Source organism: Camelus dromedarius, unplaced genomic scaffold, assembly GCF_036321535.1.
Source record: "Camelus dromedarius isolate mCamDro1 unplaced genomic scaffold, mCamDro1.pat HAP1_SCAFFOLD_114, whole genome shotgun sequence".
Lineage (NCBI taxonomy): Eukaryota > Metazoa > Chordata > Mammalia > Artiodactyla > Camelidae > Camelus > Camelus dromedarius.
In genome coordinates, this window is record NW_026989787.1 from 5,525,902 (window position 1) to 5,552,696 (window position 26,795).

The 26,795-nt window shown below is 39.5% G+C and overlaps 2 long non-coding RNA genes across 11 annotated transcripts in view; both read left to right on the plus strand.

The window, feature by feature from the left end:
* Window positions 1–14,310, plus strand: part of LOC135320739 (uncharacterized) — a 30,210-nt gene extending 15,900 nt beyond the window's left edge. For 8 of the 9 annotated variants that reach the window (XR_010380012.1, XR_010380013.1, XR_010380007.1 and 5 more), the window contains 3 exons: window positions 930–1,070; window positions 3,995–4,168; window positions 10,964–14,310. This is a non-coding gene — a long non-coding RNA (uncharacterized LOC135320739). Of the gene's footprint in view, window positions 1–929; window positions 1,071–3,994; window positions 4,169–9,211; window positions 9,306–10,963 lie in introns of all 9 variants that reach the window. The other variant, XR_010380008.1, reaches the window with a different exon arrangement.
* Window positions 14,311–16,329: 2,019 nt separating this feature from the next.
* On the plus strand, window positions 16,330–26,465 carry LOC135320740 (uncharacterized). 2 transcript variants are annotated; one of them, XR_010380017.1, is made up of 4 exons: window positions 16,330–16,781; window positions 16,880–17,002; window positions 19,770–19,870; window positions 21,820–22,264. It is a non-coding gene; the product is annotated as an uncharacterized LOC135320740 (long non-coding RNA). The 2 variants fall into 2 exon arrangements; XR_010380016.1 differs by having other exon boundaries at window positions 16,330–17,002; window positions 21,820–26,465.
* The last annotated feature ends 330 nt before the right edge of the window (window positions 26,466–26,795 follow it).

The following is a 26,795-nucleotide window of genomic DNA, read 5'->3' on the forward strand; positions in this document are numbered from 1 at the left end:
ACACAACAGCTCCTGGCCTTCTCCTGCTGGTGACGGCTGACAGCCTGGTCACTGGTCCGGGAGGGCAGCTGGGTGAGCGGATCCAAACTCCCCCCAGCATGGATCTCACATAGCATAGGGTTGAGGGGAACCTGCCAGACTGTTCCTTCCTACCAAGTGCAGCTCTTACTAGAGTGAGCAGATCGGTTATTGAGTCTTTAATGCATGCCTAAACCATGCTGTGTACTTGACCTGCTGCCTGTCACTGGGTCTCTTCTGTGCACCCACTCACCGCATATGATGGGTGAAGGTGCCAAGGTTGAAACATATGTGTTAACAGATGTGGCCATGGTTACTCTGCCCACAGATGTGGAACCAGGATCTGAGTCCAGGTTGTCACACCCTAAGTCCTGCATGCTAACCAGGTGGTTGATTTTTAAATGCAAGCCAATTTGTAGTTGGTTTAAAAATTAATAGTTAAACAGCAAAAAAAAAAGTGACAATGAATATATATATGTTCATGTATAACTGAAAAATTGTGCTCTACACTGGAATTTGACAAAACATTGTAAAATGCCTATAACTCAATAAAAATGTTTATAAAATTAATAGTTAAAACTTTTTCCTTTTTGTTAGAGGAACAATAAAATGACCCATTATTCGGACAGACAGCAGCATTTTGGAAATTAACTGCCTTCTGTGGTTTTCTCTTCACATTCCTAATGGAAAGGCCACTTTGTTTGCTTACAGAGCATCTCAGGTTCTCCTAATGGAATTGCATGCATGGTCATTTTATTCCCCCTCCCCCAGTCCTGAGCTTTGCACAGAGCGGAGATTCAGTAAATGCTTGCATTGCCAGGGCAGGTGGGGGCAGGAGTCTAACTTAGAGTCCAGGGAGGGCTTTCCTCCTGGAGTTACTCACATGGTGTTTTGCCTCTCTGTCTCCCCAGGTGGAAGGTTAGGTAATTGGAAGCTGCATCAAACACATCCCTATTGCAGGTAGAGATATGAATTTCATTCAACAGCTGCCAAGGGAGAGGGAGGTGGGAATCCCTCCTGAGCAACCACTGGAGACCGCAAAAGCCATTAAGGTAAAAACAGATGGGAAATGGGCCAGTTTGGTGGTGAGAGAGAAATAGTGTTTGCACACTTCCCCTTGTGGCCACCACCCCTGCTCCCACTGTGCCGTGCCTTCCCTCCCCTCCCCATGAATGTGGGTCTCCATCTGTTTACCACTTGAATTAAGGGGCTGAAAGCTTAGCCTCTTCTCTGAACATGGATGCTTGTGGAGTTCTCCAGCTGTAAATGAGAGCAGCTTGATAACTGGTATTGAGCATCCTGCCTAGTACGATGTCATTTAATTGGAGCCTGATTAGACAGAACCTTCAATTAGCCAATGTGTCTTGCACCTCTCCCTCCAGGCTTCATTTCCCGAGTAAGGAGCAGACAGCAGCAGCAGTGACTGTGAGGAATCCTGTGCAGTCAGCCAGAATTCAAACTCATTTCCAGCTCTTGCTGTGTGTGGTTCTGTACCCTGAGAATTACCATTCAGAGTGATGCTGTTCTAGGGTGAATCATTGAACAGAGTCCACCTGTGTTTTCTAGACTCCATTACCATGCTGGAGGAGTTACAGGAAGCTCTAAAATTAAATCAGTAAGATTTGGAGGAAAATGGCTCATTGGTCCTTATTTAAAATGCCCACTTGACTGATCCATCGGTTTGGTCTTTGTGTCACTATGAAGGTAGCAGTTGACAGACCCCTTTCAAAGCAATTTTCTCTTCAGGTTGCAAAATCAGGACAAATTACTGTTTTGTTTTTGTTTTGTTTTAGTCAAAATGAAGAGATTCTTAGTAATACAAGGATAATTATTATATAAAGAGCAAAGATTTTGTTTTTGGAGAAAAATTTAAGCATGGAAGTGACATGTGACCTTGAACACATAGTTTCTGAGCTGCAGGGGAGTTTAAGGGAGGTTAGCCTCCCCCCTTCCCTCCCACTTTTGCACCCAGTAACAAGCTGGTTGAAGGAAATCTAGTGCCTGGGGGGAGTCCCACATTTTGCATGACACTCTTGGTGGATGGAGAGGTATTTTTAGGACAGGGTGCACAGGTGCGAGTCAGGGCCCCTGTGAGTAGGGTGGCTGGGTGCCTGGGTGTGCCCAGGACTAGAGTTTCCAGGGATGGGTCACTTCACAGCTTGGGTGTGTGGTCCTGGGCAGCCCATGGGAGTCAATCTTTTCCCCCTGGGGGAAGGTTTACAGAAGTAGCATAAGACTTTCTTTTTATGTTAAAATATTTCCTAGAACTTCCCCTAGTCCTTTCCTTGTGTTTCTTCAAGGAAATAAATTTGGATAGTTGACCCAAGTTCCCTCACCTCCCCATTCCTGTTACCAATATGTCTCACAGCCTCTGGCTCCTGACTGTCGGGGTGGCCATGCAGGTGAGCAGGGCCCTGAGTATGCTGACTGTGACAGAGGCTGCTCTCCTAGTCCTCATGGTGGGCTTTACCTTCCTCACTGGCTCTCTGGGGTCCATCTCTGACCCTGAACCAGGTTTGGCCCATTTGGGCAGTGACAATGTATCACTCAGCCATGAAGGTAGGCAGTGGAAGAGCTCCTTGTGTTCCCTGCAGGTCAGCCACCCCAACCCTGCTGTCAGTTAGTTCTTGCCCCACTTCTCTCTGTGGGAGTGGGTCAGAGTTACCCTGTGTCTTGTTGCCCCTGTGGGCAGGAGTGGGCCTGTGGATGCGTGGATTCTGTTGGTGGGGCAGTGGTGGTCCAGGACTTGGGGCTGACACACTGCACACCATCAACTCTATGGAGGCACTTCCTGCCTTCAGTTAAGCCTCTGAGTTGCTGCGAGACATTGACCTGGTGTCTTAGGACAACTTACTGTTTCTGCCCTCAGCCTGGTAGATTTGAAGTTGTATGGACTGACCCACTCACTCAGTTATCAGTGAGCACAGGGGTGTGTAGCAAGTCTGGCCCATCAGTCTTACAGTTGTGCAGAGTATACCAAGGATGGTATTAGGTTTCATTTCAGGGATTCTAAGAAATTTTGAACTTAGTATCATGAAAATGCCTTCAGAGATCCTCCTGAGCACCAGCTTTGGGCCTGACAAAGTGCAGGCATTGAACAAAGCCCACCTGGCCCACAGGAAGCTGACTTTCAGAATCCGGTACCCAGGGGCCAACTGCTGTTCTTGTGAGGTTAGCTCTAAGGACAGATGATCAACCCAGAGACCCCCAGTCAGGCATCACCAGCTGAGGAAACACTTTGCACAGCACAGGCTGGGGCTGGCACTGAGTGGGTTCTCATGCCCCAATGTGTGGCAGATCCATCCTGTCAAAGTCGGGCTTTCCTTTGGTTCATGGTCCCAGCACCTTATAAAGTGCTGTGCCATTTACTTATTTATCACTGTCACTTGTTACTCTGACTCTCAGCTAGTGTATGGGCCAGTGGGCAGGGGTCTGTGTGTGTTTTATTCACTTGTGCATCCCACGTGCCTAGGCACTCACTAACTCTCTGTCATGTAGCCACTGAGTGTGCTGTGTCAGACCGCAGAGCAGGTTAACCACCTGCCAATCGGATGTGGTGACCACAGGGCCAGATCTGCTGCCTTCAGATCTGGGTTGGGCTGCGATGCGGGTCTGCTTGTCCCAGTGGGTGGCAGCGAGTGCCTGGGCAGGTGCCACGTGGGGGCATACAAGGAGTAAGAAGAGAGGAGATGGAGACTAGGGACTTGATAGGCACCGTCAGACATCATCTCAGATAGTAGGCAGCAACATGTGACACAGTGAGGCTGGGACTAATAGCAGAGCTGGAAAGAATGCAGAGTACATGGCCAGAGCATAGCTGTTAGACATCACTGAGCCCAGTAAGTGTCCCTTGGAGTTGTGGCCTTGGGCAGGACTGATGTCGGGGGTTTGTGGTGCTGGAGTTACTGGGTGTTTGCTGGAGGGCAGACTGGGTGGTCGCTAATGCCTGGTGACATCTCTGTGTGTGCATCTGCAGGAGAAGTACTGTCACATTTGCCCCAATATAGTCAAGAAGTTTGCCAAGTATGACGTGGATCAGCGGAAGTGGATCAAACAGCAAACAGGGAACAATGCCATAAGCCAGAAGAAAATCATTATCGATGTTGGCTAGGAAAGTTTCCCAGGCCCTGAAATTTTCCTTCACCCAGAGGTAAGACATTTGTTTTCTGAGTGTGCAGAGAATGACGTGTGTGGAGCAATGCTGTCACCTCGTGTGTGCAAGAGTGGCTACCCGTGGGGCTCCCGAGTGAGGTGGCCACCTTTCAGGGAGGACCTTGGGAGTGAAGGCTGCAGCTTCAGTGGCTGCTCTGGCTCCTGCATGGTCCACGCACTTGACTGGGTGTTTCATCGTGCTTCTCTTTGGGTCTGGCTATCTGTTAAACAGTTAATGGTTGGTTAAACCAAGAGCAGTTAGGAAGAAGCTTTAAGAGCAATAGAAGAGAATGGATTTGAAATTCATCTCCTACTGATATGAAAACTAGTTTATCTCGAGGACTGATTGGAATTTGCCTCTGTATAAGAGTACGATAGCGTACATATAACCTTCCCATCACACATGACGATCCATCCTCAGTCCAACATTTAACCCAGTACAGCTGGTCCTGCTGTGTTCCCTGCTGCAAGTTAGATAAAACTTCTGTCTGAGGACAGCCTTGGAAAGAAGAATTAAAGATATAATCAGTTTAGCAAGTAGTCACAAAGAATTATTACTGCGTTTGTAAAAGCAGTAACTAAGAGGCAATATTTTAAGGTTTAAGTAAAATGGACTTTATTTGTATTTTGGTATATTTTTCTGCCTCATTCAGTTTACATTTAATAGGTAAATACAAACCACTGCCTGTTCTTCGATGTGTATGACTGTTCAGGGAAATGGCACACAATGTATGTCTGACAGTACCTGATATCACGGCACTCATTCGCTCGTGATAGTCTTCAGTTAAAATACACATAAACCAGCAAAGTCCAGTGAACAGCTGCATGGCGCCTTCTTCTTCCCTAGAGCACATTGACACTTTTCATGATTTTTAAAGCATTTTTAAGAATTTTGTAATTGAATTACTTATACTTTAGCTTATTTCACTTATGGAATTGAATGTAAGATTTTTTAGTTAATAACATGGTTATTACCATATTGATTGTTTCACCTAGAAGCCACCACCATTCCCCATTCCCAGTCTTCTAGTTCAGATTTACAGTGTGAGTCACTGACTAGGTTTTTTCTTATAACCTGGCTAACTTTTTCATGACATTAGTGTCTATACATCACATGCTCATTATCTACAATATTTTTCATTACATGTCACATACACTGAGCACTTGCTTTTTACAATCTCATATAAACTTTGAGTCACTGTGTATTCTAAGGCAGGGCTGGTCTGTCTTTGTTACTGTTTGATTTATTTTCCCTCTCTAAACCCACACATTTCATCTCTTGAAGGGACATGTCACCATCACTCCATGCACAGAGTCACTTGGATTAATTTGACACATTCATTCCAATGTGATGGTTTAAAAGGCATAGTGAATTCTGTATTTGTTAAAGTTACATTTTAAAAAAGTTGTTGAGAGAAATGTGTATTGTTTCTTTTATATCTGTACAAAATTCTGTTCACCAACCCGGATTTTATGCAATCCATCTCAGATGTTGTTTACAAAGTAACACAGAACTGTCCCATTGATGTCCACCATCTGCTATATAAGGTATAAGCTGCTTGGGTAACATGCTTGGATTTCATCCTGAAATTAAAGGCCCAGCATTCTGAGAATAATAGACCCTTACCATCAGTCTGCAGATAGTCCTATTTGACTTCTGTTTTATAGGATTTGTTAAGGGCCTGATTCCTGGTAAAATATTTTTCTTGGAGTGAGGGTGACTTAAATGCTTGGCAATATAACTCAGTTAGCCAGAAGTATTTGATATAAATATTCTAGTATCTCTTATTCTTATCTGCCCAGCTGTATTTTTAAATTGGACAATTTTAACCCTCCATGTTGACTGAAAGATCAAGGGGTTCCTTCCCCTCTTGCTTTCTGTGAGTTCACTGGTCTTGCTTCATGAGTATTTAGATTAGTGACAGATGTGTTGTCAGAGAGAAGGAGGAATCTGAAATGAACAATCAGAAAATGCTCATGTAATGTTTCTCCAAAATTCTTTGAGTGCAGGGAATTTTGAAACTTGAAAGGAGAAAAAGGCAGTTCATGTAACTGTAGGATGAAGGAAGTGTTACTGAAAGCCAGAGGGGAGGGGCAGAAAGTGGCAGTCAGCTGGCCCTGCTTCCCTGCCTGCTCACCTCTGTCTGCACATCCTGCTCTTCCCCCAAGACCACATCTCCCCTTCACAGATGCAGGGGCCTGCACCGTAGGGAGGAGAGGACCAGGCTCAGTAGGGAGGGCTTAATACATTTTATTTCATCTGGACAGTAGAATACTATTCAGCCTTTAAAAAGAATGAGGTAAAGCAATGTAAATTCAAATGAAAAGATGTCTACAGTATAAATTGTCAAATGAAAAAGCAAGTTGTAAAGTTTACACATTGTATTATTTCATTTTATTTAAAATATACTTTATGTATATATATATAAGAAAAGGTATTGTATGATATGTGTTAAACTCCTAAAAGGAAATAAAATATATCTGGGCAAGAGATGGATAACTCTTACTTTCTACTCTTTGTGTTTTAAAATTATTTGAAATTTTATGATTAATAAATGCTATTTTTATTATCTTAAATCATTTTCTATATAGACAAATTTGATGGGTAAAAGCAAATAATAATTTGGTTTTTATTGGTATATAACCTTAATTAAACACATCTCACTTCCAATAAATGTGCAAGGAAGGGAAAGCAAAGGCAGATGAGAGTATTAAGTTTAGTGCAGTATGTGGCTTGTTCTCCCTACTTCTTAAATCTCACATAACATCAGCTGTGTCTTCCTGTCCATGAAAGCAAGGAACAAGTGTGCACTATCTAGTCCTCATTTCATCATGGTGGAGATGGAACTTCTGCCAGCAGTAAGGATTGCTCATGCTGGGGTTGAGTTTTCTCATTTGATCATTTAGTTTGCTTTCAATAGATTTACAGGATTCTTGAAGTAGAGCTGGCCTTCTAGCCTGAGTACCTTATTTAACAGATGATGACACTGAGCCCTACAGATAGGAAAAGGAGGCAAAACTGGAGGGACTTGGGTCACATGGGGCAAACTGGTCTTCGACGTTTTTCTAATTGAGGTAGGGTTGATGTACAATATTATATAAGTTCCAGGTTGCAGTTTTTAAAGGTTATACTCCATTTATAGTTATTATAAGATATCAGCTATATTCCCTGTGCTGTATAACATATACTTGTAGCTTATTTATTGTATAAGTAGTAGTTTGTACCTCTTAATTCCCTATCCCAGTCTTGCCCTCCCCTCTTCCCTGTCTCCATGGAAACCCATTAGTTTGTTCTCCATACCTGTGAGTCTGTTTGTTGTTGTTGTTGTTGTTGTTTTTGTTATGTTCACTAGTTTTCTTTTTCAGAGTTCATATATAAGTGATATTCTACAGTATTTGTTTTTTCTGTCTGACTTATTTCACTCAGCATAATACTCCCCAAGTCCTCTATATTGTTGCAGATGGCAACATTTCATTCTTTTTTATGGCTCAGTAATATTCCATTTTACATATACCACAACTTCTTTATCCAGTCATCTGTTGATGGACACTGAGTTTGCTTCCATATCTTGGCAATTGTAAATAAGGTTACCATGAACATTGGGGTTCATATATATTTTTAGGTTAATGTTTTCATTTTCTTTGGATGAATACCCAGAAGTGGAATTGCTAGATCATATATTAGTTCTATTTTTAGTTTTTTGAGAAGCCACCGTCCTGTTTTCCATAGTGGTTGTAATAGTTTACATTTCTATTGTTCCTTCTTTTCCTAGTTGGAGTGTATAAACTATACTGACTAAACCCAGAGTGAACTAGTTGCTCACAGTGTCTCTCAATGTGATTACACATTGAATCAAGTGGGAAGCTTTTCAAATCTGGATGCCTGGGCCAATTATATCAGAATCTCTGGGTGGGGGTGTGTGATTTTGGGGGACTCAGCTCCTGAGGAGACTGATGCGCATGGACAGCCAGGGCTGAAAACTGGCTTCAAGCAGCACATGCTGCCTGCAATGACTTGACCTCCTGGATAAATCACAGGCCTCCAGGACTCAGCTCTCACACACTAGTCTCTGTATAAACTATACACCAACAGTATATATGGGTTCAATTTTCTCCACATTGTTGCTGAATGTTTGTGGTTTTGTGGTCTTTTTGATGATAGCCATCCTGGTAGACACGAGGTAATATCTCACTGTGGTTTTAATTTGCATTTCTCTGATGATTAACAACACTGAATGTCTTTTCACTGCCTGTTTTCTTGGCTCAGTAGCAGGAACTATAGGTCGATTTTCTTTTGATGAAGCAAGTAGGAGGAGGCTTGCTTTAGGTCCTGCTGACAACACCTGAGATCTTCTTGGTCACTGAGTGAACACCTTACTCAGGCTCATTGACAAGAAAAAGGTGGTGGAGAATATAAAATGTGGCTTTGAAAATTCAGACATTTTAGAAAACTAAAACTTTTTTTTTAAGAAGTAGTCATAATCTAATTTTTATTTCAGTCTGTTCTGTAGATAAGAGTGTTCACATGCTTCCTTTTTTAATTTAATTTTTGTTCAGTTTCCAAGTGTGTTGGAGGTTGGGTCTGGGAATGGTTCTTCTTTTTCATTTTATTATAGCTCTCTATCTTTATGGGTTAAAGATTGTCAGTTATCTGTTGTAGACTTGAAGGGCTATTTTTAAGTGGAAGATTTCCTATGTTGGCTGCGCACATTTCCATGATATTGCTGTGAGATCTGTTTTTGGTATGTTGTGGTGCCATGTCATTGTTGTGAGTGCATTGCCTGTTATTTCTATGATTGCCAATGTGGTTTTTGTTGTGGTGAACACAATCTACTTTTGTTGTTTAACAGAGCCTCATTTTGATTAGGTGTTTATCACAGATTGGAGAGTGGCTAGGGTTTCTCCTTTTATTGGAATTGAGACTTCCAAACCATTTCTGGGGTGCAGGCTGTGGTATGTGGTGTTGGAATGTTTCCAATACACACTCATAACAGTTCCTTTGACCTTTCTATTGCCATGGGAATGTCCAAATTCTACACAGAAACACCAGTGGAAACAAATCTAAAGATGTCATGCACTAGGGCCTGCTGTAATGATCCTTCAGTCCCCCAGCTGGGTCCTCAGTGAAGTACCAGGTCAGTGCCATCCCTATTGTTACATTTGCATGTGGTAGACAAGGCTGATGGAAAGGCTTCAACTTCCCCTTCTGTGCACCCAGATCTCTGCTCTTGGCTCTCTCTTCCTTGTGGCATGGGACCGCCAAGACAACCACAGAGCATATCCACACCCTCTGCCTTGGACCCAATAAAAATCACAGTTGTGCCTATGAAATATGCAGGTTCTCTGGCCATGGATTCTGATTTCAACCCGAACTTCCCCTGGATCCCTCAGACCAAAATTATGACGGTTCTGATAGAGCCGTGCTTCTCTTCTATTGCAAAAATGCCAAATTTGGTCCTGGACCTGCAGAGATAGTGAATATGTCCATGAGATACCTAGATAATCCACACCATGTGCGTCAGCAATGTTGCTATTTGAATTCAGGTCCCAGGCAGTTCTGTTCTGTAGACACTACCAATCACAGAAAACAACACACTCCAACCCCATGAGACTCAGTCTGTGCCATCAGCCTCAGCCCTCTCCCTCAGCTTCAGCATACATTCCTAGCTCAGCATCAGCAGCTCAAGTCAAGGTCTGGGGATTGATTACAGGGATATTTTGTGCTGGTTTCTTTCAGTTCTGTCAGCCAGGCATCTGCTGTGCACTCCTCTCACCCTCACTGGATCTCCTTCAATCCCAACTGATCTCCCTGTGTGTGTCCCAGTAAAACAGTGTTTTCCCCTTTTTAGCTCCCTCACCAAAAGTCAGGTCCTGCACTGATTTCCTTTTCTACTTTTCTTTTTCCTCCTTCCCAATTTTGTGAGGACCTTTTCTGTCTCTTGAAGTAAGAGGCAGAAAAGGTGAAATTGATGTTCAACCAATGTCCAGCAGGTGTCCTGAGCCAAGGGGTGGATGTACATGGATGAGAGTGAGCTAAGAATGCACTTGTAATCAAGAAAAGATATCAAACACAAGAATGTTATATGGGGATTAAGTTTTATAGGAGAAGAGGAATGAAATGAGTTCTGCAAGGGAAACAACTATGTAAAATTCCTGGCTTTTCTAGAAGAGTTTGTTTATAATGTGTTTTTTTTTTATATGGATGACACGGTAGATACAAAATCACTTTGGTATTTAATTTAGCTTCCATTGTGTACATTAAAAAGAGTGGTTTTTGTAAATCAATATTTATAATGTAAGAAGAACCATCTTTTATAATGATTTAAAGTCAAGATAAAATTTTTACATATTATCTTTTTAAATGGATGAGGAAAGGACACAGTGTTTCAAAATCCTTTAAGAGGGTAGTGGGTGAAAAAACATTCAGGCACTATGTTCTAAACTGCCTGGAAGCTGAGAACCTGTGCTGACCATTTAACATTTTGACCCAGTGAAATGATAAAGCCAGAGTCATTTCAGAAATGTCCAAAAGCTATTTCAAGCATCCCCTGCAATTGGCCACATCCAGAACTCTGAACACAGTAAATGTTCAGTTAACACTAGCTCATTGACAAAATATTTTGGCCATTCAACTGATATCTATTAACAGCATAAATACAATATCCCTTCTTCCTAACTCTAACCTTCAAGGAGATCTTTCAATTTTTCAAATATCAGTCAAAAGTATGTTATTGAATGAAGCCCTCTACTAGATAATATGTACACTGAATTTGGTTGTTTTGTTCTTTTCCAGATACTGATTAACATGCCAAGTATAATGCCTGGCCCAGGAAGCTCAGGAGATGAATCAAATAACTTTACCATGAAGGAGCACTGAGGAGGAGGCAGAGATGATCTCTGGCATGGGTATTATAATAGGCGTACTACAAGGCTCAGAGGCAGTGCAGAGGAAGAAATGAGGAGCTCTTGGAAGTGGTGGGGAGAGGGCAAGTGTTTGGAATGTTCTTTAAGAATAGGTACACTTGAACTGACTCTTAAAAGATGGGCAGGTGTTTGACAAGGCAATGTGAACACCACAGATAGAGGGGAGTGAAGCCACCTGGAATCCTTCCTCTCTGCACTGCAAACAGTTTGGGATGGTTGGTGCATATGCCACGTGACTGTGCACATTCTGTCCATGTTGTGTGCACTGATGATTTAGAAATGACAGAAGGGCAAGTGGTGAAGCTGGAGAGTTGCAGAAGCACACAGAGGAAGACTGCCTTACATGGTTCTTCAAGGTATTTGGACATGATCCTGTGGCAAAGCAAGTCATTACATGATTATTAAACTAAGCAGTATTGGTGTGGAATTTGCCTTCCACAACAATTATTTTCCTGCAATGTGGATGACAAATTTGGGAAGTGGAAGAAGGGAAAGAATACAAACTGAACTGCTGGTTGGAAGACAATTATCAGTGGTCCTGGAAAGACTCAAGGCAATCAAGAAGCTGTGAAGGAAGGGTGCTGAAGGGAGGGACCTTAAGGATATGGCCTCTGGACAAACTGATTATTATTGTTTAAGGAATAGTTTAGTGGGGAGCAAAGCAAAGACAAGCACAAAATGTGTTCTAAGTCTTTTGGGGTTATGTAATTGGGTAAATGGTATTGATATTTGCAATATATCCATATATATATATGGAATCAAAAAATTAGTCACAAGTTTCTGGGAGAAAAAGTATCTTCGGCACCCTAACTCCAGGTCCTCTGTTTTTCTATGAGGCAGGAAGCACAGGTGATGTTATCCCTATTTTATGTCCAAAGGGGTAAACATTTGGCCTACTATCACATGCAGCAGGTTGGGAAGTTTACTCTCTACTAGGCTTAAGAACAGGTAAACAAGGGAGACAAGAACCATGCTTTCACAGAACTTATATTCTTGTGTTTGTGTTGGGGGGAACAGAATATGAACAAGTCAGCAAGCAATGAACCCAGGTCTGAAGGACTATGATGGTAGCAGGCAGTGGTACTTTATCTAGATATTAGGGAAAGTATCCCTGAGGTCACACTGGAGCTGACCTTCCATTGAGAAGGAAGCAGTCATTCAGATTCTTAGGGGAAGAATGTTCTAGGCAGAGAACAGCAATTGAGAAGAGAAGTCCCTGAGGTCGAAACAAGTTTGCTGCACCCTGAGGGAGGAATTCCAATTACAGAGCAATTGAAGAGCTGGGGAAATTCCTAGTTCCAATGGCATTCCTGGGAAGGTGAAAGTGAAAGGCTTGTGACGCCTTAGGGTAAATACCTAGTACAAATACTCTTGGGGAGGGCTGGGAACCTGCCCACCGTGCACAACACTATGCCTCTAGAAACTGCATCATGACTCACAAATGCTTTTGGAAGATAAGCCCTTGCTCAGTTGCCTATTTTGGTACCTCATTTAACTAAAACTCATTTAGGTTTGCCTACAGAGATGAACTTAAAAATCTTTAGATGAATGGAATTCATCTTAAATTTATCAGCTCAGAACAAGAAACCACCTAGAGTCCAATGGCAGGCAGCTCTTCCCTCGAGGCTCAGTCATGCCTTAACATGTTACATGGGAACAGAGCCTCCCAGCCAACTTCCAAACCCCTAAAAGAGACAAGAGAGGCAACATTTTCCCCAAAGGATGCCCCGTTAGCTCAGCTGGACAGGACAAGGAGAAATGGTACCCCACTGCCAAGGTGCCAAGCTGGGTTCTTGTCTATGTGAACCTGGAATGCCTTGGAGAGATGGGACATTGGGGCTGCCTGCTGGCTCTGAGATGGGCCATCCCAAGCACAGTCCTGCCTGCTCTCTGGAACACACTGCTCACACCTCTCATCCTGTGGTCATCCTCCACTGCTACTTTGTGGGCTACCTATTCTTCTGCCAACAGTGTTTCTTATGCCACCCCATTCAGCCAAATGGCTTCAAATTCAAATTCTCACTACAGGTAATGCAGATCAACACTCTGACCCTCTCTGAAAAGATCCTACTTTACAGCCAATTTTCTCAGATATCTCTGCTTGGTGTATCAAAAAAAAATATGTGAATTTAATATTTATCAATATAGCATGAATAAATTATGAAATAATTAGATTATTCCTAAGTTATGTAGCCCCTTTCAGAGTATCATATTGAGAAGTTATATATCACGGGCACTTATTTTAAAGACAGCCCCAAACCATGAAATGCATTCTTTGGAGTGGTGCTGGAGACTGTGGCATGTTTTGGTCCATGCCAAGGGCAGGCTCACCTTGTGTCTGAGCTCATTTCAAACCATATGCTCTTAACATCTCTTTCCTTCAACTGACTGGTCAATTTTTTGTTCCTAAAATCACCATTCAACCTTGGATCATAAGATGTTCGCACATAGTTTCACAGCACCGGTATGTCTCCTTCCTAACAACTTTAATAATGGCAATTTTTCATTTATTTTCAGTGATTGATTCACCTGTCTCCCTCAGTAACTGCGACTTCCACAGCAGCAGGGACAATGTGCATTTCTGCTTACCAATATGTCCCCAGAAACTAGCATAGCTTCTGGGACACAGTAGGGGCTTAACAACTAGCCACTGGGGGAAAGATGCTATGGAATATACTCATTGGTGGAAATGTTTCTGCTTCTAAGAGTGGATCTGCCAAAAATCATTCAAATCAAGGCTAAATAAGGTTAAGGCTCAGCTATGCTGTATTTTTCTTTAAAAAAATACAAGAAAGACTTTGCTGCTATTTGGGTTTAAACTGATTTTGGAGACAATTATCAAAAGGTTTGACTAACAATTTAACAACACTCATTTGGATATGTATGGCGATGACCAATTTTAAAACTTTTTTTTTTTAATGGAATAAGAGTTCATTTTCAAGAAGGTTCACCCAGATTAGGCCAAATTTAAAAAGATAAGAAAAACTACCACTTAATTTGTCAGGCGCTCTCTCTCTATTATTTTCATTTAATCCTCATATCTGAATCTTACCCCAGGTCACAGATGAAGAAATGGAGGGAGCAAGAGGCTGGGGTTAGACACTGACTAAGAGGCAGAGCCAGGATTCACATCTAGGTCTATTTGATTCCAAGAGCTATGTCTTAAACCTAAGCCAAACTTTAAGCTAATAAATAAATGCTGACATTGAATAATAATGTATTTGTTGCTCCCTCTTATGAAAAGGTACAAGACTACAGCTTAGTACCATCAACTGGGGCAAGTATTTAAAATAGAATTTGGATGCCAATGATGGGGTATAAGGGAAATGAGAAAATTCACAAAAAAGGAATAAGGAGGGATATTAACTAACATTAACCGAAAGCTTGTTTTATGCTATATACTGTATTAGATGCTTTCATAGTAACATTTATTTTAATCCTAAGACTCCTGTGAGATGGGTAATAACAGTCAAGAAAAAAGTGGTATAGAATAACTGGTATTTGGCTACTCCGATGCTCCTTTCCCCCTTTCTTTCTAAGGATGTGAACCGCCCACATTTCAGCTGAGTATTGTCTGGAATAAGGACAACATTCCCCAGTCTCTATTCCAGCTTAGTGAGGTCACAATACTAAATTCTGGTCAATGAAATGTAACAGGAAGTGTATGACAGCCTCTGGGAAATTTCCTTAAGAGACCATAGATGCTTGCCTTCCTCTGTCTCCTTCCTTTCCTTCCTTCCTCCTTTCTACATTGCATGTGATGGATAAAGCTCCATCTAGGGCCATGAGATTGAGGGCCTCATCTGATGTTTAGCAAACCTAAAAGGTGGAACCAGCCTAAGCCTCAGGAGATTTGTGAAATCATAATACCAGTTCTGGATTGTCTCTCTAGAAATTTTTTTAATGTGAAAGAGAAACAAACATCACTTTGTTTATGCCACTGTTTTTTGCAGTCTCTGTAACTGGCAGCTAATTTTAACTAATCCAGAAACTTATCCAAAGTGATCATGTAAAGTTCAAACCCAGGCCCACCAGTCTGCAAAATCCACACTCTTAGGCAGAAGCCTGAAGAACTCCTGCTTATAATCTGCAAAAGATTGGTGGTGGGGTAAGAGTGTGTGTGTGTGTAAAACTGCTGACAAGAATTTGACAGAAGGAAAGAAGGAAAGTTTGAATATGCTCGCAATTCTGCATACCTAAGAGACAATCAAAGGGAATATGCTACTGGACAGTAAAGAATGTAGTCTCCATCAGAGGTGGACAGAGAAAGATCTGTCACCTGCATTGATCTGGAAAGAGAAAGGAAAGAGAAGCTGTGTCTCTGAAAGATGCTGCTGTATTTTATTTCCCATCTATATTTTATAAATTTCCTATATATATTTGTTATTCTGTTCATAGAAAATTCTAAAAGACTCAGTCACTATTTCCACAGCCAAATTTGTCAAAGTGTAAAATTGTGTTTAGAAGTCTCATCATAATTATTAAGCACTCATTCTGTGCCCATCAGTATGCTAGATATCAAGCACAATATCAAAAAAGCATCAATATTGGTTTCTGACCTCAAGCAGCTCAGAACTTAGGTGAACACATAGAAAACAACCAAGTACTACTTACATGAAGAGATGGATCAGTGCAGGTGATAATAATCAGAAAGAGACTCATGAAAGAGAAGTAAAATTTAGAAAGACCTAAATTCTATATGTTTGCCTTATCTGCCCCAAATATTGTCTTAAAATGACCAATCCACCCTCAGGGCTCAGTCAATCTCTTTCTGGTAACTTGAGAAAATCCAGAAGAAAAAGACATAGAAATACTCTGTTTTCTACAGCATCCCATTGGTTTGGGGCAATATCTAGTGGTAGGCTCCTCACATTCATATGATAAAGGAGATGACTGTGAGCAGCAATGTGGCTGGTTCCTCTGCCCAATGGCACAAGCAGAGTCACAAATAACAGAAATGAAAGGATCACTACAAATTGTGTTATTGAACTGCATGACCTACATGGAGCAATCAACTCACTCCTAGGTTTGGCAGGGCCTTTCTGAGTTGATTCCCTGAAAAACAAAACAAAACAATAAAACCCAAACCAAACCAAAAAATAAAAAAAAAATTTAAAAAACAGAGACTCTGAGTGTCATCATCTCTGCTCCATGTGGCTGCCTTGATAAGAGTTCAGATTTCTCTGTGTCATGAGAAAATTTTTATGATTAATGGAAGGCAGAATATTATCCAGTATTAACAGTTATTTTCCAATTCTGTATTATAAAATTATTTCTGATAATGGAAAATTCTCAATTTCTTTAAATTAATTAAAACATTGAAAGTCTACAGTGTATAAAAGAAAGCACTGGATTTCTGGAGAGGTGAGGCAGAATACGAAGGTAAACAGGAATCATTATTCCTTTTCTCAGAGGTATGTAATCTACAGGGGAAGCATGCAGCACCTGAAAGGGGAGGAGAGGTTGGTGGGCCATGCAGGGTTGAAGGAGGAGCATAGGAACATGGGTCTGGGAAAGTTTGGCTAGCTTTACAGTGCTCAATTGAAATACTACTTTGCAATATTTTCTCAACACCAGGGTTCAAGTTTGTTAGTCCTACTGAGACATCAGGTCAGAAGAAAAGAACAAAAGTGAGAAGGCATTTATGGCTTTGCATTCTCAGAAAGTCATCCTGCTGGTTCAGCTGTGTATGATTGAGCATATTATCATTGATGAAGAATTTTTATTTATTTTTGATCAAAGACTTCACCATGTTTTCCTGAACTTTTCAATCTCCTGGTTGCAGAGTTTTAACGTGAGCTCTCCTCGGGCCTGGGAGAAATTCTGAGAATGACCCCTGAGAATGAGCTCAGTGGTGAGAAGTCCAAGGACAGGATGAGGTCGACATTGCAAGTGTTTTTGGAATAAGGTAGCTTGACTAGAAACTGTAATTGTGCAAGGCCAGCTGTGCACTTCTGTGTGAGCTGATCCCTTATCATGGTCCCAGTCTTAAATATTCACGACCAATTACTCTGTGTTCTCAGCCCACTGTGCTGATTGACCCTCTGCCTTAACTATATGACATCCCTTCCTTTTATGACAAGTGTTAGGAAGGTGATCTTCCAGGCTCTTCTTCAAGGGAAAAACACGATTTCCTGCAGCAGGATGCCCGCCATCTCCAGCTAATCTGTCTTCTTGGAAGATGTCCAAATATTTCTTTGAAAGTTTCCCATGCATCCCATTTAAAGAATATGTACTGTCATCTGGGTCCCATATTGGAATCTGCCACACAGGAGCCAGCCAGTTATTGACTATTGTCTCTTTCCCATCCATAAAATGAAGACTTCTAAGAAAATATTTGCAAGTGAAGCCAGGCTGAAAGCTTAGAATTAAAGCAGAGTTAGTGCTCCTTAGCTCCTGTGAAGTGATATAAAAAACGCCCTGATGGGTTCTGCTAGTGACTGAGACAGTGCTTGCTGGGATCCCTGTAAGAATTCAATCTGTGTTCCCTGGACCATGTTGAAATCTGGGCAAAGTTTTCCTGATACTGTGAAAGCAGCTGGTTTCTGAGGTTCCTCATATTCAAGTTTTTCATTTATTTGATTTGAAGTAACCCAGGTCTAATACAAGCTAGACCTTGATTCCATGCCCCTCCCATCTTTTTTTCCTCAATGACTGTGTGAGTATGTATTTGTGCATATGTGTTTCTTGGCCTAATATTAGGCTATCTGTTAATTGTAATACACATTTAATACTGAACTTCAATTCTAACCTTAACTGATTCTCTAAGACTAGGATATAATATGTATGCACATGTATGTGTGTGTGTGTGTGTATGTATGTATATATACACACATATATATAGTTTGTTAAGAATTTTTAAGAATCAATATAAATTGTAAAAAACAAGATTCAGAACATTTTAGAAATAGAGGAAAAGAGATATGAGTCAGAAAGTGTATGAGAATTGGTATCTTGGCTTCTGCTGGTGGCTCTTCTGTCAGTGAGATCTGGGGCAAGCCTCTAACAGTCTAGGCAGGAGTTTCTGTTTTCTATGTGTTTACTGTAACTATCCTGGACTATATCAGAAAAGAAGATAGGAGTATTTCATGTTCCAGATATCTCAGACTTCGTTTCATCTTACCACTCATTTATCATCCAACAAATGTTTATTCTATGCCTACTGTGTGCAAAACACTGGACTGATTTCTGAGGATACATTGGCCCATTTGATGGATGTGGCCTTTGCCCTCCTGGGGTCCACAAGTCTCCAAGCATTCCTCCAGGGACCGTTAGGCTGGACATGATAAATCAGTGGGGACTAACTAACCAAACCCCAGTGTGTCCCCACACCACAGTTCTCTTTGTCTTTGTCTCCTGAATCCTATGTATCCAAAAGCAGGCACACCTTCCAATTATCCACTTATTCTACTAATTTATCTCTGCTAACTTCTTTATCTCCAATTCAGTCTCTCCACCAAATTATTTTTGGAGGATATAAAAACAAATAAACATGTGCCCTCAAGAAACTTAGAGTTTTTAAAAAAAATAGAGGCAAATATGTAGCTGGATATATGAGCAAATTCAGGGCTGATTAAAATCTCCTAGTACAGGATATTGACATGTTTCAGAGCCTATGACTCAAATATGCTTTATAATAGCTGAATGTAACCAGGTCACCTTATGAAAAAGAGCAGTATGATAATAAATCAGGCGTCCTTTATCTCATTACAAAATTGAAGGGCAAAAGTAGTTGGGTCTTACATTGGTAGATGAAAGAGTGGGCTAAAGTGGAGAGGACTTCCCAGATTTCCCAGAGAAATTGAGACCTAAAGGGCAAATTAAAAAAAAAAAAAACTTAAGGCTTAAGGAAGCCTGTTGTTTTTGTGAGCTGAACAGCTTTTGGTGTCTGGTAAAGGCCTCTGTGTAAATGGGGGAGTTACAGACAGATTGATTACAAGTAAAAATGAGGGGGGAAGCATACTAAAGGATGAAACAAATATGTAAGTGGGTGTAAATTTTATAATTTTACCTTCATTTTTGAGTGAACTTGATTATCAAATAAAATGCCTGGATTTGCTTAATTTACTTAACCAATTCAATAATCAGATACAAAATTTTGTTCTTCAGGGTCCTCAAGGACACAAACACACAAAAAAAGATGTGTGCATTCTGACAAAACATAATCATAATGCAAATAATTTCTATTTATAAACTATTTTATACTTCATGCATATCACTCAAACAGTGTATTACTGTCATTTCAAAATAACATGCTCTCTCCTCTGTAGTCTGCACACCTGAGAGTGACAGCATCTCTTAGCAGTCCCCAGTCTTGCTGAGTCATTCTGTTCATCCTCCTGTAGCTCAGGCATCATTCAGAGGCCCAACAGGTTGAGAATTGACAAGTGCTTAACTATGGATCCCTAACTTACTCTGGAGGAATGCTGTAAGACTGTGGACCTCAGGAGGGTAAAGGTCACATCCATCACATAGACTAGCTCATCCCCAGAACCCAGTGCATTGTTGTGGATATGGCAGGCTCCCAATAAATATTTGTTAGTTAATAAATGAATGGGTGAAATGAAGTCTGAGGCTTCTGAAATGCACATATTCTCTATCTTGTATAGTGCAGGGTCCTCTCAAGATTTAATCCCTAGCTCTGTCTACATTAACATGTTCTTATTTGATTGAAGAATCAACACACTTAAAGACTGGGATTTGGAAGTGAGAAGGAGTACATGGAAGTGATTCAGGAAGACAAGGAAATGAGACACAAGTGGCAACATTTGTCAAAGTAAGATAAAAGAATACTTATTACAAAATTACTTATTATATTTCTCATGTCTGTGCATGTCTTCATCTTCACCTTCTGGTAACATATACATCCATGTTGAATTGAGCCATTTTCCCCAAATCGAGGATCTTGTGACTTTGAAGTACCATAACATCTTGAGATTTCTTTGATAATTTTTGACCAATGGGTTCTAGAGATGCTGGAAACCCTGACAGTATAAAATAACAAGACAGTGTAAAAACATGAGTCAGAAAATCATGACTGCCTTTAGACATAGCTACTTAAATATAGCATGGTGACTAAAAGTATGGATTCTGGAGCAAGACTACTTAGATTCAAATCCTGACTTTGCCCTTGTGAGCTGTTTGATTTTTTTTGTTAATTAATTTCTCTGTGCCTTAGTTTTGTATTTCAAAAATGAGTTGTGGTGAGGATTAAATAAACAATACTGTTAGAGCAGTTCTAGGCGTATAGGAAGTGCCATATTAATCTTAGCTCTTGTCGTGATCGTGGGTAAGTCACTTATCCACTCTGGGTTTAAATTTTCCAGGTATAAAATGAGAGATTTTGACTAGATTTTCTCTAAGGCCCTCCTGAACCTACTGTTTGCAAATGCTTACAGTCCATGTGCTTTTCTACATATATGTATGTAGTTTGTGATAGGAAAGTGCATGATTAGTAAATGCTTTCCTTGATTGATGCAAGGAGATGTTATTAGGGGATTGAGACAGTCTTCTTCACTAGGCCAAATTCCTTGAGGGTAAGAGTGTATCTTTTCCTCCTCAGGATCCCAAGGCCTAATGTGGTGCCTGGGGACAGTGGGTGCTCTGTAAACTGTTAATGGATATGGAATAAATGCCTATGTCTTGTGTACCCAGATATATGGGAATGGGAAATGGTTGTAACTCCTTCCTAGGCCTTAACTCAATTAAAGCTACTTACACCGAATATTCAAAAAGCATTAGTGCTCTCTACTGGAGACATTCCTAGTACAGGAATTCAAGTTTGAGTTTTTGATGGCAAATTCTGATTTGAGTTCATAAGTCCTGGATTTGAGAAGTAGGGTATAGCAGATACACATAGTTTACTGTGTTGCAAGCACAGATTTGGTGTTATGGCACTGAGGATGGCATGATCAGCATTAAAATGCCAAGTCTCATTTCTTTGCCATGTATTTATGCGTTTTTTTCCAGAGCAGCTTTATCTATAGCTTTGTACACATGTTGCGTTTGCTTTGATTCATTTTAAGTAAAAAAAAATAAAGAGAGAGAGAGACATAGCATTAATTGAAAAAGTAATGTTAAGAAAATGAAAAGACAACCCACAAAATGGTAGAAAATATTCACAAATAATATATCTGATAAGGGACTTGTATCCAGAGTTCATAAAAACAAAACTAAGCAAAACAATAGGATTTACATTTCTCATTTAAGTTATTATTTTCTCTACACCTCAAGTATTTTTTTTGTCATTACTGTTTTCTTTTTCATTAATTGAATATTTTCTAATATTACTTTTTAACTTCTGTAATGATTTTCTTGCTATATATTTTTAGTTATTTACTTAGTGATTGCTTTAGGCCTTACCATATATGTCTTATCAAAAACAGTTTCACTATTACACCAGCAATTTCAGAGAATGTAGAAACAGCATTCCCATATAGCTCTACTCTCTTTTCTTTCTTACTGTGGTATTCTTGTCATAGGTATTATCTCTATGCATGTTATAAGCCCGACAGTACATCATTATAATTATTATTCCTTTATGTAATTTTATGTCTTTTAAAGAAGCTGAGAGGAGAAAAGAGAGCAAGTTTATACGTATAAATTTTTTCTTTTTTTTTAATTGAGTTATAGTCAGTTTCCAGTGTTGTGTCAGTTTCCAGTGTAGAACACAATTTTTATGTTATATGTATAATTTTTCTCATATTAGCCTTCTTTCCATTTCAGGTTCTATGCATTTGTTCCTTTGGATTCAAGTGAAACATCTGGAGTCAATTCTTAACCCAATGTTGGTTTGTTCTCACCAACCTCTTTGCCCTGCTATTGGAAAATATATTACATTTCTGTATGTTATATGCCCACAAATACAATTAAATGTATACTGCTTTATGATTTTTAAACAAGATAAGAAAGGATAAGAAATAGGCAATTATACTCCTTTATAATTGCATAATTACCTTTATCAGTGTTCTTTGTTTTGTGTGTGTGCGTATTCAAATTACTGTCTTGGGTCACTTGCTTTAAGCCTGAAGAACTAACTTTAGTATGTCTTGTAAGGTAGGTCTACTGGCAGCAGATTCCTTCAGATTTTGTTTTCCAAATGTCTTTTTATTTCATCTTCATTTTTAAATGATAATTTTGCTGGATATATGATTCTTGATTAAGAACTTTTAAAATTTGAGGGCAGAGAATAGGTTATCCTATTGCCTTCAGCCCTCTAATGTTTCTGATGATAAGTCAACTGTTAATCTTATACGAGTTTCCTTAAGCAAGATGTCATTTTCCTCTTGCTGCCTTCAAGATTTTCTTTGGCATTTTTACTATGTGTCTATTCATGGGTCTTTTTGAGTTTATCCTACTTGCAGTTTGTTGAACTTCCTGGATATGTAGATTTAAATATTTTAGGAAATGGGAATTTTTTAGCCAATAATTTTTCAAATATTTTTCTGCTCCTTTCCTTCTCTGTTCTTCTGGTGCTGCCTTTAAATGTCTGTTGGTATACATTAGTGTCCCACATTTCTCTGAGACTTTGCTCATTTTTTCTTCATTCTTTTTTCACTCTGTTCTTTTATTGCATAATTTCTATTGATCTATTCTTAAGTACTTTTACTTTCTGCCCATTTAAGTGTATTATTGATTCCATCTAGTGAATTTTTAAATTTCAGTTATTGCTCCTTTCAGTTCCAAAATTCCCATTTGGTTATTTTTAATAATTTCTGTCTCTTTATTAATGTTCTCTATGTGATGTGACACTGTCATCATGCTTTACTTCTAAAATCATGGTTTTCTTTGTTTCTTTGAACATATTTATAATGTCTTCTTTTCTCACATCTGGTCTCTCCTGCAGGTGGCTTTATTTCCTGCTATTCTTCTGGTATCTAGGCCATAATTTCCTGCTTATTTTGCATGTCTCATATTTTTTGGAAAATGAACATTTTAGATATTGCAGCAACGTTGGGTACTGGCTTCATCTCTCCCCTCTTTCAGTGCTTGTCATTGTTGTTAGCTTGTTTACTTGTTTAAAGACTAACTGGATTATTTTAGTGTTGTCCATTCCCTTCTCTTCCTCCTCTATCCCCTAAACAGACACAGGGTAAAGCCTCTGATGTTTTTCCTCAGGGATTCAGCCTTGGACATGCCCAGCCACTTTGGGATAACAAGGTTTTAGCAGGACATAGGCAGTGTTTGTCTAGTTACCTGACCACACTAACCTATGAAACTCCACTAACTGCTGGTTAAAAGCTCTATTGTTCATAACAATGCCCTGGAGATTAAATTATTTACACCCTAATCCAGTCAAATTCAGGCTGCTATGAAGGGACAGTTCCTGATGGTCAAAGTTTGAAATTTATTCAGACTCTAGTTCTTGCAGCTGGTTTCTTATTTTTCTCCAGCAACTAGTTGGCTTATCATTTAGCCTGTATCTTCAAGGATTTTATCAGTCTCCTCCCCATTGCCTCTCACCAACACTTCTACTGATTTTGAAAGCACAATTGAATTTGAACTTCATATGCTGTTGCAAATAAAGTTGGCTCCTTTGGGGAGATAATTTGAACTCTCTGTTCTATGGTCTGCCTTTCCTCCCAGGGAAAATCTCTGAGCCACAACTCTGGTGCTGGAGTAAGGAACAATAGGTCAATTCTAAGTGACAGCCCAGTTTGAAGAAGTAAGTGCTCAGTGGATATATGGGCAAGAGCCCCAGGTGTCCTTGGCTTGTCTCCCTTGGCACAAGCCCCTGTCCTATGAGCTGAGTCAATAGCAATTGGGATCTCAATGTCCTACCATGCCCAAGGTAGAACCTTTGTCTCATGAGAGGAAACGTGGTGGAAGAATGGGGCCCCCACCTGTTGGCTGCAGTAGTACAGAACTTTGCCTCAGCAACAAGTATCTAGGGGCAGTATGAGAAATGCTAATGTCATGTCCTTCCCAGGAAGACAACCCTCCAACCAGGACCTGGGGGGAGTCAAAAACTTGTGTTCTTGGTTGTACAAGTCTGGGTGGAGTTCCCAGCTCAATGAGTGGAGAGGGGAAATGTGCGGATCTTCAAATACTAAAGACTCATTATTTTATGGAGCTTTAGTAAATATTCTTGAGTAAATGTGTCCTCATTTGCTGTATATCTGTAGCGGCATTTCCATTTGTGTATGCTCATAAGGCCAACTATTTTTAAATGTGTTTTAAAAATAGTTTTCATCAGTTTTTTTGAGGAGTGATACTGAGTTGCACACCATCGTGCCAGAAGTGGAGCCAGGAAGGGGAAACTGATACAGTATAGATTAGCATTCTCTTTAACTGAAGGCTTGCTGTATCTTTGGTTGCTAGTGGAAGGCCTAAGATATATTTGTAGTATTAAAAATAAAAATTAAAAAATAATTTTCTAATGTTAGTATGTTAGAAGCAAAGCCTAAGATGGCAATTCCTGTAGATGATTTGTTGCTTGAATCCTCTGAGAAGAAATCTTTAGAGAAGTGGAGACATAGGAGGATGCAAGTTCCCAGGCATTTCTCAAGGGAGATCATGTAAGCATTTCTAGAAGCCAGCACTCAAAGCATCTTGGGATGGATACTCTGCTGTAAAGAGACTAAGAGACTTCATTATCAACTATCAAAATTAACCTCATAAAAATAATCATATTAAAGAGTATGTAGAGTAAAGAAACTCAGTGTAGAGTTTACTAATAGCTGCTCCAAGAACCCAAATCAACCACATAAACAAAATTGTAGCAACAGTAATAAAAACAATATAACAGCCACTCTTATTGGACACTTTCTACCTTTAAGGAAGTACACTTACTATCTCTAATCCTCATGATCACACAGTAAATTAGATATTATTCATACATTTATGCAAGTGAAGAGATTAGACTTAACATATTCTAGGTCACTTAGCTTGGTTCTAGAGCTTAGTCTCAGATGCAAGCTCTCTGACTCCAAGGCCTGTCCTCTGTCCATTACTTACACAAAACTGTCCAAAAAGGGGTGAAGAAATGAGAAAAGAAAGAAAAACAAAGGGTAAAAATAGATAAGAGAATAAAGTGGTAAGGAAAAATGTATGAAAGTATAGTCATGCATGGGAGTGCCAGGGCAGGATCAACAGGTTCCCCTGTAGCTCTTCATTAGCACAAATACCCTACAATTTGGTCTAAGCCTTCTGAGGCGAGCTTCATCAAGGCTCAACAATGCTGAACCCACAAATCCTTTCAATGTAGCCCTATTTCTACCTTGGGTTTTTGCTGAGAAGTCTGAGGAAAAATTCCCTTAAACTTTCCAGAAGCCCAATTGTTTGAGAGCATCTATGATACATACTGTATCTCCTCAGAGAGTCTTTTTCTGATTATGTCATACTCCAAGGATGCAACCATAATGATTCTGAGGTTTAAGGAAAAGAATCTTCAGTCATGTCCTTCATTTCATATTTGACCACTCCATCTTTTTTCTTTTCTTTTCTGGCAACACCCTGGATTTGTTCTTTGCTTGGAAACCATTTATGAATTTAATTTTAGGATCATTTCCCTTCCTGGGAACTGCTGCTTTGTGTCTTCCTACTCCCCTTCCCAAAATTGAGTTTATGGTCTCCATAAGATTATATATCATGACAAAAGTATCTTACAAGTCTCCTTCAACTTTCACTGCATTTTGCAAATTTTGATGAGTTGTATTTTTATTTTTATTTCATTGAATACATTTTAAAATCCCTCTTGAGACTTATTTGACCTATGTATAACGTAGAAGTGTGTTGTTTACTATCCAGGTATTTTAGGACTTTCCAGCTATCTTTCCATTGTTGATTTCTAGTTTAATTTCACTCTAGTCTGAGACATACATTATAACATTTCTGTTCCTTTCAATTTTTAAGGTGTGTTTAATGATACATATTGAGGTCTATCTTGGTGAATGTTTTATGTTAGCTTGAGGAAAATATGTATTCTGATGTTTTTGGTATTCTATAAATGTTGATTACATCCTGTAGATTCCAAATAGAAAAATCAATCAATATAATATACCACATTAAGAGAGCAAAGAAAAAAAATGGTCATCCAATTGATTCACAAAAATCCTTTGATCAAATTTAATAATTTTTCTGTTAAAAAAATACTAAAAAATTAGGAATAGAAGAAAACTTCCTCAACATGATAAAAACCATGCATGAAAAATCCACAGCTACATCCTACTCAATGATGAAAGACTGAAATCTTCTCCCCTAAGATAACAAAAAAGACAGTAATGCCCATTTTTCCCTCCTCTATTTAACATAGTATTAGAGGTACTAGCCAGTGTAATAAAACAAGGGAAAGAAATAAAGAGATTTAAAATTGGAAATGAAGAAATAAATTCTCTCAACACACGACAAAGATATTAAATATAGAAATATCAAAGATTTCACCAAAAAATAGAAAAAATAAACGAATTCAGCAAATTTGGGGTATACAAAATCAACAATTAAAAATCAGTTGCATTTCTATACACTAACATGACAATTCAAAAAATTAAGAAAGCAATCCCATTTAAAATAGGATCAAAGTGATTAATTAAAAATAAATTTAGCCTAGAAGAAGAAAGATTTGCATACTGAAAACATTGCCAAAAGACATTAAATAAGACATAAAGAAATAAACATCCATGTTCATAGGTGGGAAGTTTTAATATTGTTAAGCTGTCAGTACTACTCAACAAATTCTACAGATCTCATGCAATTGTTATCAA